We start from the raw sequence: 16,598 nt of genomic DNA, 5'->3' as shown, positions 1-16,598 counted from the left end.
TCGACTGGCTGCCGCCGCCGCCATTGCAAGCAAAGTAAAAAAAAACAAAAAACACCCCTGTGATAGGCTATGTGACGATTAACATAGCCTATCACGGCTGACTTTGCAGATCTAGCCGTGATAGGCTACGTAAATCGTCACATAGCCTATCATGAGGGCATTTTGTTTTGTTTTTAAACTTTTTATTTCGCGGCCGGGCGAGGCGAGGCGCCTCCTCCCCAGCCTGAATTTCGGCCGGGCGAGGAGGGAAGCCTCCCCCCCCCCAGCCTGAACTTCAGGGGGAGCAGCGAAGCGCCTCCCCCCCACCGCGAAGCAAGCTGCGAGACCAGGTAAGTGACTTCCGTGCACCCCTACCTCCAGCCAGGGAGTGAGGAAAATCCCCCCCCTCTGATTCTTCCCCCCCAAGGCCTGGCAGCAGCTGCGGTGCCTCATTCTTGGGAGGAGCTCCTTCTCTCTGCACAGGCTCAGGATGCTTTTGTTCGCACAAAGGTGGAGGAATTGGGGCTAGCCTCTGCCTCCCCCACTCTACCCCCTTCTCTTTGCGAGGTGGCCTGCTTTACCATTCTGGCTGGGTCTATGTGCCTTCTAGACCCCTCCGTGAGAAGGTCCTCCATCAGTGCCACGACTCCCCCACAGCTGGGCATTTTGGCGTCGCCAAGACCCTGCACGGGGTGACGTGGGATTTTTGGTGGCCTTGTGTGTGTCGGGACGTCAAGTCCTATGTCGCCTCCTGCCCAACCTGCCAGTGGGCGAAGGCCCCCTCAGGCAAGCCCACAGGCTTGCTTCACCCCCTGCCTACCCCCTCAGGACCTTGGAAACTGCTCTCCCTTGACTTCATCACTGACTTGCCTCGCTCACATGGTAAGATCACCATTCTGGTGGTGGTGGATTTGTTTTCTAAGATGGCCCATTTCATCCCCTGCTCTGGGTTGCCCACAGCCAGGGAGATGGCAGAGCTGTTCTTGGCGCATGTTTTCCGCCTCCACGGATGGCCCGAGGGTCTCATTTCGGATAGGGGGGCCCAATTCACTGCCCATTTCTGGAGGGAGCTACTTGCGTTGCTCCATGTGATGCTCCATCTTTCCTCCGCCCACCATCCACAGACGGACGGTCAGACCGAGCACACCAATGCAACTCTGGAGCAATATTTGCGCTGTTACGTCAATTACCAGCAAGATGACTGGTTTTCCTTGCTGCCTCTCGCAGAATTTGCTTATAACAATGCCTGCCATGCTTCCACCTGCCAAACTCCATTTTTTGCCGATTTTGGTTATCACCCCAAGGCTTTCCCGTCCACCCTAGCTCCCCCTTCGGTGCCAGCAGCCCATGACTTTTTAGAGGAGTTGCGAGCGGTACACCACCTCTTACGGGACTCCCTCGAGCAAGCCAAGACAGCTTACAAGGCCTCTGCGGACCGGCGGTGCCAGCTGGGTCCGTCTCTGCAACCGAGGGACTGGGTTTGGTTGTCCACCCAATACCTCCCCTCTCACTCGCCCGCAAGGAAGCTCACGCCTCGCCTCATGGGGCCTTTCCAGATTACGACCCAGATTAACCCTGTTGCTTTTCACCTGGCTCTCCCCCCCTCCATGAATATCCATCCTGTTTTTCATTGGTCCTTGCTGTCCCCCCTGGTTTCTGGCGGCCCTCATCGCTCAGTCGGCTCCCCCCCCCCCCGCTGCCAGTGCTGGTGGAGGGGGAGGAGGAGTTTGAGGTCACGGAGATTCTGGACTCCCGCCTTTCTCGCGGCCGCTTGCAATATCTGGTGGACTGGAAGGGGTACGGGCCTGATTAGCGATCGTGGGAACCCGCAGAAAATGTGCATGCTCCGTTGCTGCTGAGGCGCTTCCACCAGCTGTACCCCCACAAACCCAGAGCCCCAGGGGAGGAGCACGAGGGGGGGCCTCATGGGAGCAGGGATGATGTCAGGGTAGACACTGAGCCCATAGAATCCCAGAGTAGTTCTGATTCTGAGGAAGAGGAGCCGCTCCTGGGAGAGGAGCGCACTCATCTTTCCCAGGGCCAACAGCTGACAGAGATTCCTCCCACTGGCATTCCTAGCTTAGATAGCAGTCCTGGGAGTGACAGAGAAGAAGCAGACTTGCTGGACACACGATGCCAACGCAGGGAGCAGCGCCAAATGGAGGGCGCGGAAAGGAGGCGTAGTGCCCGGTTGGCGCGCAAACAACAGTTGTGCCCAGAGGATCCAAGGGGAAAGGGGAGGGACTCTCCCTAGCCCATAAGTTCAGGGTCTGCCAGTGATTCCCTTTCAAACGGGGACCAACTGTTCCAACTTAGGGCATAGGTACTCTGCTGCTCATATCTAGTTGCTAACAGTAGAGTTGTTAGGTTGTAAAAGAGGAATAAAGCTTTGAAAAGAATCCCTTTGTCTGTGTCTGGACTTGGCTACTGGATTAGACTGAGAGAGGCCTCCAAGGAGCCCTTGACAGCGTGGCCCCGGCTGGCTGCTCTGCGGGCTCCCTGCGGAGCGGAGCTGGCTGGGGAGGATTCCAGGGGGGAGGGACAGATCACCTCCCCCTCCCGCAGATGGCCCCAGCAGAATGGGGTAAGTAATCCATACACCCCTAGTATGCATCCCCTGAGAGATTTCCCCAAAGGGAAATAAAAAGGTGCTCTATCCCTGGTCTTAACCATCTGTGTGGATAGTGCAATTATCGAGCTTAGTCTCTAGGTGGCACTGGACTTAGTCATGTCTGGGTGGAGTCATGTGTTTCCTGATGCCGTTCTGTTTTTGTTGAGAAACAATAAAGTTCTTAGCTATTTTTCTGACTGCTGTGTCCTTTAAGCTTTTCATGACACCATCTATATATTTATTTTTATGAGACTGGGTTGTTAATATTATAAGTGTTACCAATGTAAGGGACAAAGCTTGCCACTCCCTGTATCAGGGATGGGGAACCATCTCCTTGGATTCCTCCAGGGTGTGGGGCTTGATTTCCCTGTACGCTTCTCCCTTTGCAATTGGGAGGGTGAGTGGTGCGCAGGGGAATCTCCCATTATTGCCAATCAGATCAGCAAAAACACCTTAAAAAAGATATTGTAGAGCTGAAAAAAGGGCAACTAAAATGATCGAGGATCTGGAGCATCTCCCCTATGAGACAAGACTACAACAGCTGGGCTTGTTTAGCTTGGAAAAAAGGGGGGGGTAAGGGGAGGTATGACAAAGGTGTACAAAATTATGCCTGGTGTGGAGAATGTGGATTGGGAGACATTTTTCTCCCTCTCTCAAAATACTAGAGGTATTTTGGGGTCATCTTATTTGGGGTCATCCGAGGTCATCCTATGAAGCTGATTGGTGGGAGATTTAGGACAGATAAAAGGAAGTACTTCTTCACACATAGCATGGTTAAACTATGGAATTCGCTACCACAGGAAGTAGTGATGGCCACCAGTTTGGATGGCTTTAAAAGGGAGTTGGACAAATACTTGGAAGAGAAGGCTATCGATGGCTACTAGTTCTGATGGCTATGTGCTACCTCCAGTAGCAGAGGCAGTGAGCCTATGTACACCAGTTGCTGTGGAACATGGGTGGGAAGGTGCTGTTGCACTCATGCCCTGCTTGTGGGTTCCCGGTCAGCAGCTGGTTGGCCACTGTGTGAACAGAATGCTGGACTAGATGGACCCTTGGTCTGATCCAGCATGGCTCTTCTTATGTTCTTATGATTTGGCCAGTGCACAGGGGAGCTGTACATCCCAGCACTGGCTGAGTTCATTAATGTGCCATTCACTGTCCCATCAGGTCAAGAAATGGTACACAAAGCTGGCACTCAGCTGGTGCTGGGGGGAATGGCTCCTCCGAATGCCAGCTGAGTCTTCCTTTGGGTGCCTCTTGCCACTCCCAGTTGTGACAGTGAGAGGCACATGAAGGAGGTGTATCATGACTCAGCCAGTGCTGAGAAGCACTGTTTCTCCTGGCACTGTCTGTTTGCACACCACTCGTTGTCCCCATCAACATCTCGTCATCACAACGTCATGCAAAGCCTGATTGGTGCTGCATAAAGGCACTGCTACCAGCACCAGCCAGTTCCCTTTGTGCTACTAAGTGAGGCATAGAACTTTATGCCACTGTCAGCTCCAAGAAAGACAAAATGGACAAGGTGGGGATCATGACACTTCTCTCAGTGACATCATCTGGCCCGCAGAGAGCTGAGGGGGGGGAATTTGGCCCCTCACCTAGTTCCCCACCCCTGCCCTATACGAAATGTCAAACCAATTATCCATATGTCTTCTCAGGACAGGCTTTTCCAAGCTCCTCCACCAGTTCCATAAATATTAACAACCATTGAGAATGGTCATGTGCAATATGTTTTAAATCTAATAGCTAGTACTTTTCTTCATATACTTTCTGTGGTATATTAACACTCCTGAGTAATTTGTGTATTTGTGAAAACAGGCCCAGAGACAAAGGTTGCTAACAGTATACCCTATCATGTGACCGTTTCTGATTCTCTGTATGTCCTGTAATGAGATATATTAGTATAATAACTGCCTCACACAGGGCTCTCCAGCTGTCTAGATGTTGATCTTTTCCACTTACCAGTACAATAAATTAGTGCAGTAGGTTTGGCCTACTGCCTCAAACATTCTTTGATTCTAGGCAAGACTATTTTCTGTTCAGATCATGAAACAGGAACTGTTGATTCAGTTACTGGAAGGGGTTGTTTTTTGTTTGCATTTCATTTTTAATTCTCAGGTTTTATAAAGGGAAGTATGCTATGCTGGTTTAGCAGTCTTTGGGGTCATCAGGAAAATAATTTTTTCTCATTGCTTCACTTTTACCTTGTTTTCTTGAATTGCTGTACAGGTACAGGCCACAATCCAACACAGAGTTAGGTGTGCATTGATCTCTGCTGGACTGTGGCCATAGAATTTATGTGGCAAAACCTGCATGCCGCTGCATGTGCATGATCTGAACTACCTTTTGGAAGGAAGGAAGGAAGGAAGGAAGGAAGGAAGGAAGGAAAAAATGGAGCCACACACATCTTGAGGATGGACTTGGATTCATAAGGAGGTGGGGGGAAAGCTCTCTCTGTGTGTATGGCAAGTGCTAGTGTAGCATTCCTGTCTTAATTGCACTCTTTATGGCAGCTTTCCCCAACCTGGGGAAGATGTTTCAGTCTACAACTCCCAGCATTTCTAACCATTGGCCATGCTGGTTGGAGCTAATGGCGCTTGAAGTCCAAAACATTTGAAGGGCACCAGGCTGTTTTGTGATTACTTCATTGGTGAGAGTTCTACCATATTTTAAAGATACTGGCATCCTGAGCCTAAAGATTTTGAGGTGAAATACACCATAAGTAAATTGTACAGGATTTACCTCCAGACAAGCAAGGGCAAAACCCCTCTTAGAAAGTTAATTACTCCTATTTAAATTGTTCTGGCTTCATTCAGATGTTTTGCCTGTGGAGGAATTTCCAAATTCATTTCAAATGAATTCACTCTAGAGAAATCCAGGAACAACTTAGGACACATGGAACCACATTTTAAGAGGCGAGGGGGAGTGGAGATGGTGCAAAATTAAATTGAAATTGAAATTCAGAAGGGATTCCAGTGGTTCTGAAAAAACACAATTCGTAAATATTATAGAATAGTAGAAGAACTAGAACTTCACTGTTCAGAGCTCGGCCTTTTTGCTCTCAACCTCAACTCTTCTCCAACCATCTCTCTCTCTCTCTCTCTCTCCATGCATTAGCTCTCAGCTCCATTCTACACAGCAAAACTCTGCTCAGCACTGAGAAAGGCAAAATGGATAGGAATGGCGGAGAATTTCTCCCCGAATCTTCAGGAGGCCAAGCGCCGATGCATTTGGCCCCCCGAAGTTGGTTGGGAAATTCTCCGCCGGCCCCCCCACCCCCCCGGGACGGGACTTACCTTCTGCGAATGTCCCTCTCGGCGGCGGGTCCTGGCGGCGGTTCGGCGGCGGTTCGGCGCGGGCAGGGGCGGCGGCCGGTCTCCCGACCGGCTGCCGCCGCCGCCATTGCAAAAAAAAAAAACTAAAGTAAAAAAAAAAAAAACACCCATGATAGGCTACGTGACAATTTACGTAGCCTATCACAGCTGACTTTGGAAATCTAGCCATGATAGGCTATGTAAATCGTCACGTAGACTATCACGGGGTCTTTTTTTTTTTTTACTTTTTGTTTCGCGGCCGGGGAGACGGGGCGCTTCTCCCCGGCCTGAATTTCGACTGGGCAAGGCGGGGCGCCCCTCCCCGGCCTGAATTTCGGCCAGGCGAGGCGGGACGCCTCCCCCCCCTCGTCTGAACTTCGAGGGGGAAAGCGAAGCGCCTCCCCCCCCACCGCGAAGCCAAGCTGCGAAAAGGTAAGTGACTTTCGTACATCCCTAAAAATGGAGGGTTGGGGTAGGGGTCAGGGTCATGATGTCAGTGGTCATGGCCACACCCACTTGTGTCATCTGTCCCACGTGGGTCCCAGTGGGGTGCAGCTGGCTGCTGGTTCCTAAAAAAAACAGACTGAGCCACTTTCTCTCTTCTTTATCAACTAGCTTTGACTACAACAGCAGGCTTTTCTGCCCAATTATCCTGGAGGGGACAGGGCTCAGTTCCCCAAACCACTCTTGGTGGTGGTAGGTGCTAGCCCTTTCTGCACTACGCTCTTCTAGGGTCCCTGCTCACCTCTCCTGACAAATGTCATTATTTTTATCAAAACACTTCATGCCCTTCCCCTACTATGTGCCCTACTTTACAGAGTACGGGCCACCATTTGAAGGTGTCTTCTATTTGGAAGGCTTTTCCTTCAAAATTACACTTGTCCAAATTTTGCAGTGGAGCTCTCCAATCAATCAGTGCATACAAAAGTGCATATTAGTGAAAATTATGTTTAAAATGCATTATATTAGGAAAGTTGCTTGCATATATATGTATGTATGTATATATTCCCCTTCATGGATCACTGCCTTGTTGTGGCGAAGGGGCTTGTGTAACTCAGTGAAGCCATAAGCTATGCCGTGCAGGGCCACCCAAGACGGACAGGTCATGGCAGAGAGTTCTGACAAAATGTGGTCCACTGGAGAAGGAAATGGCAACCCACTCCAGTATTCTTGCCAAGAAAACCCCATGGAACGTATCACAAGGCTAAAAGAGATGACGCCGGAAGATGAGCCCCTCAGGTCGGAAGGTGTCCAATATGCTACTGGGGAAGAGCAGAGGGTATTTCCAAGTAGCGCCAGAAAGAGTGAAGCGGCTGGGCCAAACCCGAAAGGACACTCAGCTGTGGATGTGTCTGGTGGTGAAAAGAAAATCCGATGCTGTAAAGAACAATATTGTTTAGGAACCTGGAATGTCAGATCAATGAATCAAGGCAAGCTGGAGGTGGTCAAACATGAGATGGCAAGATTGAACATCGACATCTTGGGAATCAGCGAACTAAAATGGACAGGCATGGGCGAATTTAATTCAGGTGACCATCATATCTACTATTGTGGGCAAGAATCCCTTAGAAGAAATGGAGTAGCACTCATAGTCAACAAAAGGGTGGGAAAAGCAGTACTGGGGTACAATCTTAAAAATGATAGAATGATCTCAGTACGAATCCAAGGCAAACCATTCAACATCACAGTAATTCAAGTCTATGCCCCAACCACTGAGGCCGAAGAAGCTGAGGTTGATTGGTTCTATGAAGACCTACAACACCTTCTAGAACTAACACCAAAAAAAGATGTCCTCTTCATCATAGGGGATTGGAATGCTAAAGTAGGAAGTCAAGAAATCACCGGGATAACAGGCAGGCATGGCCTTGGTGTACAAAATGAAGCATGACAAAAGCTAATAGAGTTTTGCCAAGACAACATGCTGATCATAGCAAACACTCTTTTCCAACAGCACAAGAGGCGACTCTACACATGGACGTCACCAGATGGTCAATATCGAAATCAGATTGATTATGTCCTTTGCAGCCAAAGATGGAGAAGCTCCATACAGTCAGTAAAAACAAGACCTGGAGCTGACTGTGGCTCAGATCATGAGCTGCTTCTTGCAAAGTTTCGGCTTAAATTGAAGAACGTAGGGAAAACCACTAAACCATTCAGGTATGACCTAAATCATATCCCTGATGAATATACAGTGGAGGTGAGGAATAGATTTCAGGGATTAGACCTGATAGACAGAGTGCCTGAGGAACTATGGACGGAGGTCCGTAACATTGTTCAGGAGGCAGCAACGAAATCCATCCCAAAGAAAAAGAAATGCAAGAAAGCCAAGTGGCTGTCTGATGAGGCTTTACAAGTAGCTCACGAAAGAAGGGAAGCGAAAAGCAAGGGAGAAAGGGGAAGATATAGCCAACTGAATGCAGAGTTCCAGAGAATAGCAAGGAGAGACAAGAAGGCCTTCTTAAATGAACAATGCAAAGAAATCGAGGAAAACAACAGAATGGGAAAGACTAGAGATCTCTTCAAGAAAATTGGAGATCTCAAGGGAACGTTTTGTGCAAAGACGGGCATGATAAAGGACAAAGAAGGCAGGGACCTAACAGAAGCAGATGAGATTAAGAAGAGGTGGCAAGAATACACAGAAGAACTATACAGGAAAGATCTGAATGTCCCTGATAGCCATGATAGTGTGGTCACTGAACTTGAGCCGGACATCCTCGAGAGTGAAGTCAAGTGGGCCTTAGGAAGCATTAGTAACAACAAAGCTAGCGGAGATGACAGTATTCCAGCCGAGCTATTTAAAATCCTAAAAGATGATGCTGTTAAAGTGCTGCATTCAATATGCCAACAAATCTGGAACACTCAACAGTGGCCACAAGACTGGAAAAGGTCAGTTTACATTCCAATTCCAAAGAAGGGCAACGCCAAAGAGTGTTCAAACTACCGCACAATTGCGCTCATTTCACATGCCAGCAAGGTGATGCTCAAAATCCTACAAGCTAGGCTTCAGCAGTATGCGAACCGAGAACTACCGGAAGTACAAGCTGGGTTTAGAAGAGGCAGAGGAACTAGAGATCAAATCGCCAACATTCGCTGCATCATGGAGAAAGCAAGAGAATTCCAGAAAAACGTCTATTTCTGCTTCATTGACTACGCTAAAGCCTTTGATTGTGTGGATCACAACAAACTGTGGCAAATTCTGAAAGTGATGGGAGTACCAGACCACCTTACCTGTCTCCTGAGAAACCTGTACGAGGGTCAAGAAGCAACAGTAAGAACCAGACATGGAACAACCGATTGGTTCAAAATTGGGAAAGGAGTACGACAAGGCTGCATATTGTCACCCTGCTTATTTAACTTATATGCAGAGTACATCATGAGAAATGCCGGGTTGGATGAATCAGAGGTCGGAATTAAGATTGCCGGGAGAATTATCAACAACCTCCGATATGCAGACGATACCACCCTAATGGCAGAAAGCGAAGAGGATCTCAAGAGCCTCTTGTTGAGGGTGAAAGAGGAGAGTGCAAAAGCTGGTTTGAAACTCAACATTAAAAAAACGAAGATCATGGCATCTGGCCCCATCACTTCCTGGCATATAGAAGGGGAAGAAATGGAAGCAGTGACAGATTTTACTTTCTTGGGCTCCAAGATCACCGCAGACGGTGACTGTAGCCATGAAATTAAAAGACGCTTGCTCCTTGGGAGGAAAGCTATGACCAACCTAGACAGCATAGTAAGAAGCAGAGACATCACCTTGCCGACAAAGGTCCATCTAATCAAAGCTATGGTTTTCCCAGTAGTAATGTATGGCTGTGAGAGCTGGACTATAAGGAAGGCTGAGAGCCGAAGAATTGATGCTTTCGAACTGTGGTGCTGGAGAAGACTCTTACGAGTCCCCTGGACTGCAAGGAGGTCAAATCAGTCCATCCTAAAGGAAATCAACCCTGAGTGCTCATTGGAAGGACAGATAATGAAGCTGAAGTTCCCATATTTTGGCCACCTAATGCGAAGAGAAAACTCCCTGGAAAAGACCCTGATGCTGGGAAAGACTGAAGGCAAAAGGAGAAGGGGACGGCAGAGGATGAGATGGCTAGATAGCATCACGGATGCAATGAATATGAACTTGAGCACACTCCGGGAGACAGCGCAGGACAGGAAGGCCTGGCGTGCTATGGTCCATGGGGTCACGAAGAGTCGGACACGACTGAACGACTGAACAACAACAACAACATGTATATACTAAGCAAAATTGCATCAAAATACATGGATTGGGAGAAATGCATACAAAAATGCATACAAATGTTCATGCGAACTTTTTAAAAACAACAACAACAACAACAACAAAGTTCAGGATGAACTGGAAATAAACTGAAATTGACAGTTTTGTCCCTCCCTAACAGCCTGATGTGTTTTAAAATGAAGAAAACTGGATGCTCTACTGCTATCCTGCCTTATTAAAAGAAACAGGGAACAGAGGCAAACATACGTGCTAGTGCTGCTTCCTGCCTAACACTAGACTAGTGTGAATAATCTGTCCCAAAAAGGAAGTTCAACATATTATTAGACATATGCAGGGTCAGTGGTGCAGCTAGGGCTGGATCCGAGGCCAAAGTGCAGGCCCCACAGCGGCTGGCTTGGCATATGACCACCCAGAGGGCAGCAGAAGCAAATTCCATTTCATTCCAATAGTCCTGATGATGCTATGATTTAAATGAGCTTAACATGCACTACTGAACATGCTTTTAGAATATTTGTTTTAGCAGTTTGGCAAATATTCTAACATCAGGAATGCAGAAGCAGTTATAAAGCATGGAAGGGCAGTTGAGGGGGGAAGAGAAGTGTTAGTTGTGTGCTTCCCGAGTGACGTAATACATATGGCCAGCTAAAGCCACACACAGCCTGCTCCCCACTCCCATAAGACCATTAAGTCCAGGGTCTCAAACTACCCAGCTGCACCACTGTGCACAGTTCATAGATTTGTAGATATAATATAGAAGTGCTTCAATTGTAATCACAGCGGCACTGCACTCAGTTTACACAAGGGTTAATGACTTTTCCAGGTGCCAAGTGTGTGTGTGTCTGTGTATAGATACATGCAAGCATGCATACATACATGCATATATATACACACACAAACTTTATTTAAAGAAGGACACTCAAAATAGAGGCTGTTTCACAGATCATGCAGATACATCTAGTGAAGAGACTGATATTTATTTGCAGTTTTGCTCCTTGTTTGCATGCTTCAAGTCCTCCATTTGCATGTTGCTTATCTTATCTTTGACGGACTGATACACCGATGGATTTAGGCCATTTTCTCCACAATTTCCATTTTGGAGCAATTTAAGCTTTCATCCAAGGTGTCAGATTAAGTCAAAGGCTTTTTAAAAGATCATAAAGCAGTCTCCTATTTAAAACAGCAACAACAAAACACAAATATTTATTTATGAGGTGCACAGTAAATATGTGATCAATGGTTTGTTTCAATGGGAAGAATCCAATTTGACTTTCATGTATGATGGCTGGATACTGTTTTATTGTTTTGTTGCTGCTACAGCAGATTTGTTTAGTTACATTTCCTCAAAGATGGGTGCTTCTGTAATTGCTGGCCCAGAGAAATCTTGCATTTTCTGCACTGGGATAATCAGTCACTTCATGCATATCTCAAGAGAATGTCCAGAATAAAGAATTAGTAGGAAAACGTGTTTATGCCTGCAGTTTATGATATGACCATGAAGCACTAGGTATTAGCAAACAGGGTGCCCAAATGCAAACAGGGTGCCCAAATGCATACCCAGAAAAACATGCCACTCACATCAATAAGCTGTCTTAGGGTGCTCCAGATCTCTATTGCCCCCAGGAAGGGCAGTACTCATCATGAATTGGAGCGGAAAGTATCTCAAAAAAGATGTATGGGGGGGGGGGGGGACATTGCTGTTCAGACACCACACTGCCAAATGCTACCTGATGTGCAGCCTCACCTTATTCATACTTACTCTGAGGGAAGTCCCCCAGAATTCAGAGGGCTGACTCCCAGAGTTAACAAATGTCTTCTCTCAACATGTGCATGCATACACATGTTCCGAGATAAATGTGTCTGAGGAACATTTTTATGTTGGTCATAGCGCATCTTGGCAGATTTGTCCCAATGATGCTCACACACCCATTTCTTCAAAATGGGGATTTTTACTGAACACACAAGAATAAAAAATACACACAATAATTACTTTTGTGAACTAGCTGGTTAGTAACTAATAGGTACTATATGAACTCCAAGATGGAATTAATCAGTTCATATCTTACAAACAAACCTACATGTACTAAGTATACAAGGCAGAAAACAAAATGGATACTGTAGACGTCTATGCACAGGGTTCAAATCACATGAGAAAATTAGCTCAAAGGCCCACGCAGCATCTAAAAGGGTGCAGTGCACAGAAGACTAGGCTGCAGACATACATGATGAATCTGGATTGGAATGGGTTGAGCTATGGTTCCAAGGAAGTTGCAGAAGCTGGGACTAAACAGCGAGGCTGGTGTCAAGGGTAGGCATGGTTGGGCCCTGCCCAGGGCCCACACCCCAGCAGAGGCCCACTGACAAGAGCCCCCTGGAGTTGCTCACCTCTTCACCATTGCAACCTGCTTGTTCACGTGCCTTTCGCTCTGACCCAGACAATGGTGATGGTGAGAAGGAGCAGAAGATAACACGGCCTACATGTTCATTGGCTCACTGCCTGACAAGCAAGCAAGTGGCTGCAAAGATGAGAGAGAGGATGAGGAGCAATAGCAGCTGGTGACAATGGCACTGAGAAGGTAGACTTACTGAGGGAGGGGGCCCACTGAGGGTGTCTTGCCCCAGACAACTGCAGCTCAGGGCTCCACTTGAGCAGGAGTGGACATGTAGGTGACTGAACTTAGGCAGAACCCTGGCTTCTGTGGCTTCACTCATTTCAGTGGGGTAGTGAGAGCCAATGGACACCACCAGAACACAGGTTGTCATGCGACCAAAGAGCGGAGGTATCAAGCTTTCAGGAGGCCACGTAATGATGGAGCTTGCCACAAACCAGGAATGCAGTGTGCTGTCCTGCCTTTGTGTGGGAGGCCAGGAACCAAATGGTTTCAGTGAGTGCTTTCAGCAAAGTGGTACCTTGCCCTTGGGAGGCCAGGAACAACTTGGGTATCGAAGTCCAGGATTTTTACAGGGTTTAAACCAGGGGTGCAGAACTACTTTTGGGTGGGTGGCTGAACAACCCCTCCACCTAGCCCTCCACAGGCAGTATGACATCAGGTGGGCATGGCCACATCCCTAATGTCAGTGGACGTGGCCACCCCCACCTGACGTCATTTGCTGCCTGGCCCAAGTGCTGGGTGGATCTTCCACCCAGTGCTTGGGCCAGGGAGCAGGCTTTGCTGCACATGGGCTTTCCCAGTTAGGGAAGCCCCATGCACAGTAAGGCCAAGCCGGAGTAGCCCTGTCGTTCCTGTGATGGGGAACAACAGAGACCATCTTGTCTCTACCCCATCTTTGCACACCCCACTTCTTCCTGCAGTGGGGGAAGGAGTAGGGGTGTGTGAAGGAGATGTGGCTGAGTCCTTTTCACCTCCCCAATAAAGAAGCAAAGGGGAATCAGCTGCTTTGCCTGCCCCACCTCTTTCCACCACTGCACTGCAAGAAGGAAATGGGGTAGGCTAAGCAGAATGGGACTTGCCCACCCAGCTGCTTTCCCTGGTGCGAGCAAGTCCCAGCATCCATCACCCCTCATCCCCCTGCTGCTCTATCCAATCGTAGAAAACAGTGGGGGTGCCGCTGCTCACACACATCAGCAGGAGAATCCCCACTGTTACTGCCAATCCCAGATCTGAGGTAGCAGAGAGGGAATGCCCTCCAGAGGGATTCTTCCAGGGGGTGGGGCTTGGAGCCTAAGCCTTGAAGAGGCTGTGTGGGCCACATTGGGGTGCTCTGCAGGCTGGATTAGGCCCACAGGCCAGAGGTTTTGCATCCCTAGTTTAAACAAAGAGTACAAAGGGCGCTGGATCCAACTGAGACAGAGCAGACAAAAGAGGGGGTGAAAACTTCGGTCCAGGTGGACAGACATTTCCATAGGGAGGATTCTTTCCCAAATCTTACTCAAGATGGGCTAAATCTAGTCAAGACAGTGACTGGGTTCACACAATATGCTAACCCACACTCAGTGGTTGAGTGTGAGTTGTTGTTGAACTGTAGGTTGTTTGCTGAACTATGGGTTAGCATGTTGTATGAACCCAGGACATCTTCTGCTGGGTGGCTTGTTAACAATGCAGCGTGGCTTATTTTTCTCCAACAAGCTACCTGGAGAATCTATGGGTTGTTCAGGGTGGTTAACAAGCCACCATGCAGAAAATTTCCTGGGTTCACTTCAAACAACATACTAACCCACAGTTCAACAACAACCCACACTCAGCTACTGAGTGTGAGATAGCATGTTGTGTGAACAGCTTCATTATTTACCTGGGATTGTGATGCTTGAGAGTGGGGAACCCCTGCCTGATCACTGTTGTTGTTGTTGTTCAGTCGTTCAGTCGTGTCCGACTCTTCGTGACCCCATGGACCATAGCACGCCAGGCCTTCCTGTCCTGCGCTCTCTCCCGGAGCGTGCTCAAGTTCATATTCATTGCATCCGTGATGCTATCTAGCCATCTCATCCTCTGCCGTCCCCTTCTCCTTTTGCCTTCAGTCTTTCCCAGCATCAGGGTCTTTTCCAGGGAGTTTTTTCTTCGCATTAGGTGGCCAAAATATTGGAGCTTCAGCTTCATTATCTGTCCTTCCAATGAGCAGTCAGGGTTGATTTCCTTTAGGATGGACTGATTTGACCTCCTTGCAGTCCAGGGGACTCGTAAGAGTCTTCTCCAGCACCACAGTTCGAAAGCATCAATTCTTCGGCGCTCAGCCTTCCTTATAGTCCAGCTCTCACAGCCATACATTACTACTGGGAAAACCATAGCTTTGATTAGACGGACCTTTGTCGGCAAGGTGATGTCTCTGCTTCTTACTATGCTGTCTAGGTTTGCCATAGCTTTCCTCCCAAAGAGCAAGCGTCTTTTAATTTCATGGCTACAGTCACCGTCTGCGGTGATCTTGGAACCCAAGAAAGTAAAATCTGTCACTGCTTCCATTTCTTCCCCTTCTATATGCCAGGAAGTGATAGGGCCAGATGCCATGATCTTAGTTTTTTTAATGTTGAGTTTCAAACCAGCTTTTGCACTCTCCTCTTTCACCCTCAACAAGAGGCTCTTGAGATCCTCTTCGCTTTCTGCCATTAGGGTGGTATCGTCTGCATATCGGAGGTTGTTGATAATTCTCCCGGCAATCTTAATTCCGACCTCTGATTCATCCAACCCGGCATTTCTCATGATGTACTCTGCATATAAGTTAAATAAGCAGGGTGACAATATGCAGCCTTGTCGTACTCCTTTCCCAATTTTGAACCAATCGGTTGTTCCATGTCTGGTTCTTACTGTTGCTTCTTGACCCTCGTACAGGTTTCTCAGGAGACAGGTAAGGTGGTCTGGTACTCCCATCACTTTCAGAATTTGCCACAGTTTGTTGTGATCCACACAATCAAAGGCTTTAGCGTAGTCAATGAAGCAGAAATAGACGTTTTTCTGGAATTCTCTTGCTTTCTCCATGATGCAGCGAATGTTGGCGATTTGATCTCTAGTTCCTCTGCCTCTTCGAAACCCAGCTTGTACTTCCGGTAGTTCTCGGTTCGCATACTGCTGAAGCCTAGCTTGTAGGATTTTGAGCATCACCTTGCTGGCATGTGAAATGAGCGCAATTGTGCGGTAGTTTGAACACTCTTTGGCGTTGCCCTTCTTTGGAATTGGAATGTAAACTGGCCTTTTCCAGTCTTGTGGCCACTGTTGAGTGTTCCAGATTTGTTGGCATATTGAATGCAGCACTTTAACAGCATCATCTTTTAGGATTTTAAATAGCTCGGCTGGAATACTGTCATCTCCGCTAGCTTTGTTGTTACTAATGCTTCCTAAGGCCCACTTGACTTCACTCTCGAGGATGTCCGGCTCAAGTTCAGTGACCACACTATCATGGCTATCAGGGACATTCAGATCTTTCCTGTATAGTTCTTCTGTGTATTCTTGCCACTTCTTCTTAATCTCATCTGCTTCTGTTAGGTCCCTGCCTTCTTTGTCTTTTATCATGCCCGTCTTTGCACAAAACGTTCCCTTGAGATCTCCAATTTTCTTGAAGAGATCTCTAGTCTTTCCCATTCTGTTGTTTTCCTCGATTTCTTTGCATTGTTCATTTAAGAAGGCCTTCTTGTCTCTCCTTGCTATTCTCTGGAACTCTGCATTCAGTTGGGTATATCTTCCCCTTTCTCCCTTGCTTTTCGCTTCCCTTCTTTCGTGAGCTACTTGTAAAGCCTCATCAGACAGCCACTTGGCTTTCTTGCATTTCTTTTTCTTTGGGACGGATTTCGTTGCTGCCTCCTGAACAATGTTACGGACCTCCGTCCATAGTTCCTCAGGCACTCTGTCTATCAGGTCTAATCCCTGAAATCTATTCCTCACCTCCACTGTATATTCATCAGGGATATGATTTAGGTCATACCTGAACGGTTTAGTGGTTTTCCCGACGTTCTTCAATTTAAGCCGAAATTTTGCAAGAAGCAGCTCATGATCTGAGCCACAGTCAG

This window comes from Heloderma suspectum, chromosome 3 (genome assembly GCF_057233095.1).
Source record: "Heloderma suspectum isolate Gila_16-S chromosome 3, 16-S_ref, whole genome shotgun sequence".
Taxonomy (NCBI): domain Eukaryota; kingdom Metazoa; phylum Chordata; class Lepidosauria; order Squamata; family Helodermatidae; genus Heloderma; species Heloderma suspectum.
The sequence above is the reverse complement of the archived record's forward strand: the minus strand, read 5'-3'. Positions refer to the sequence as shown.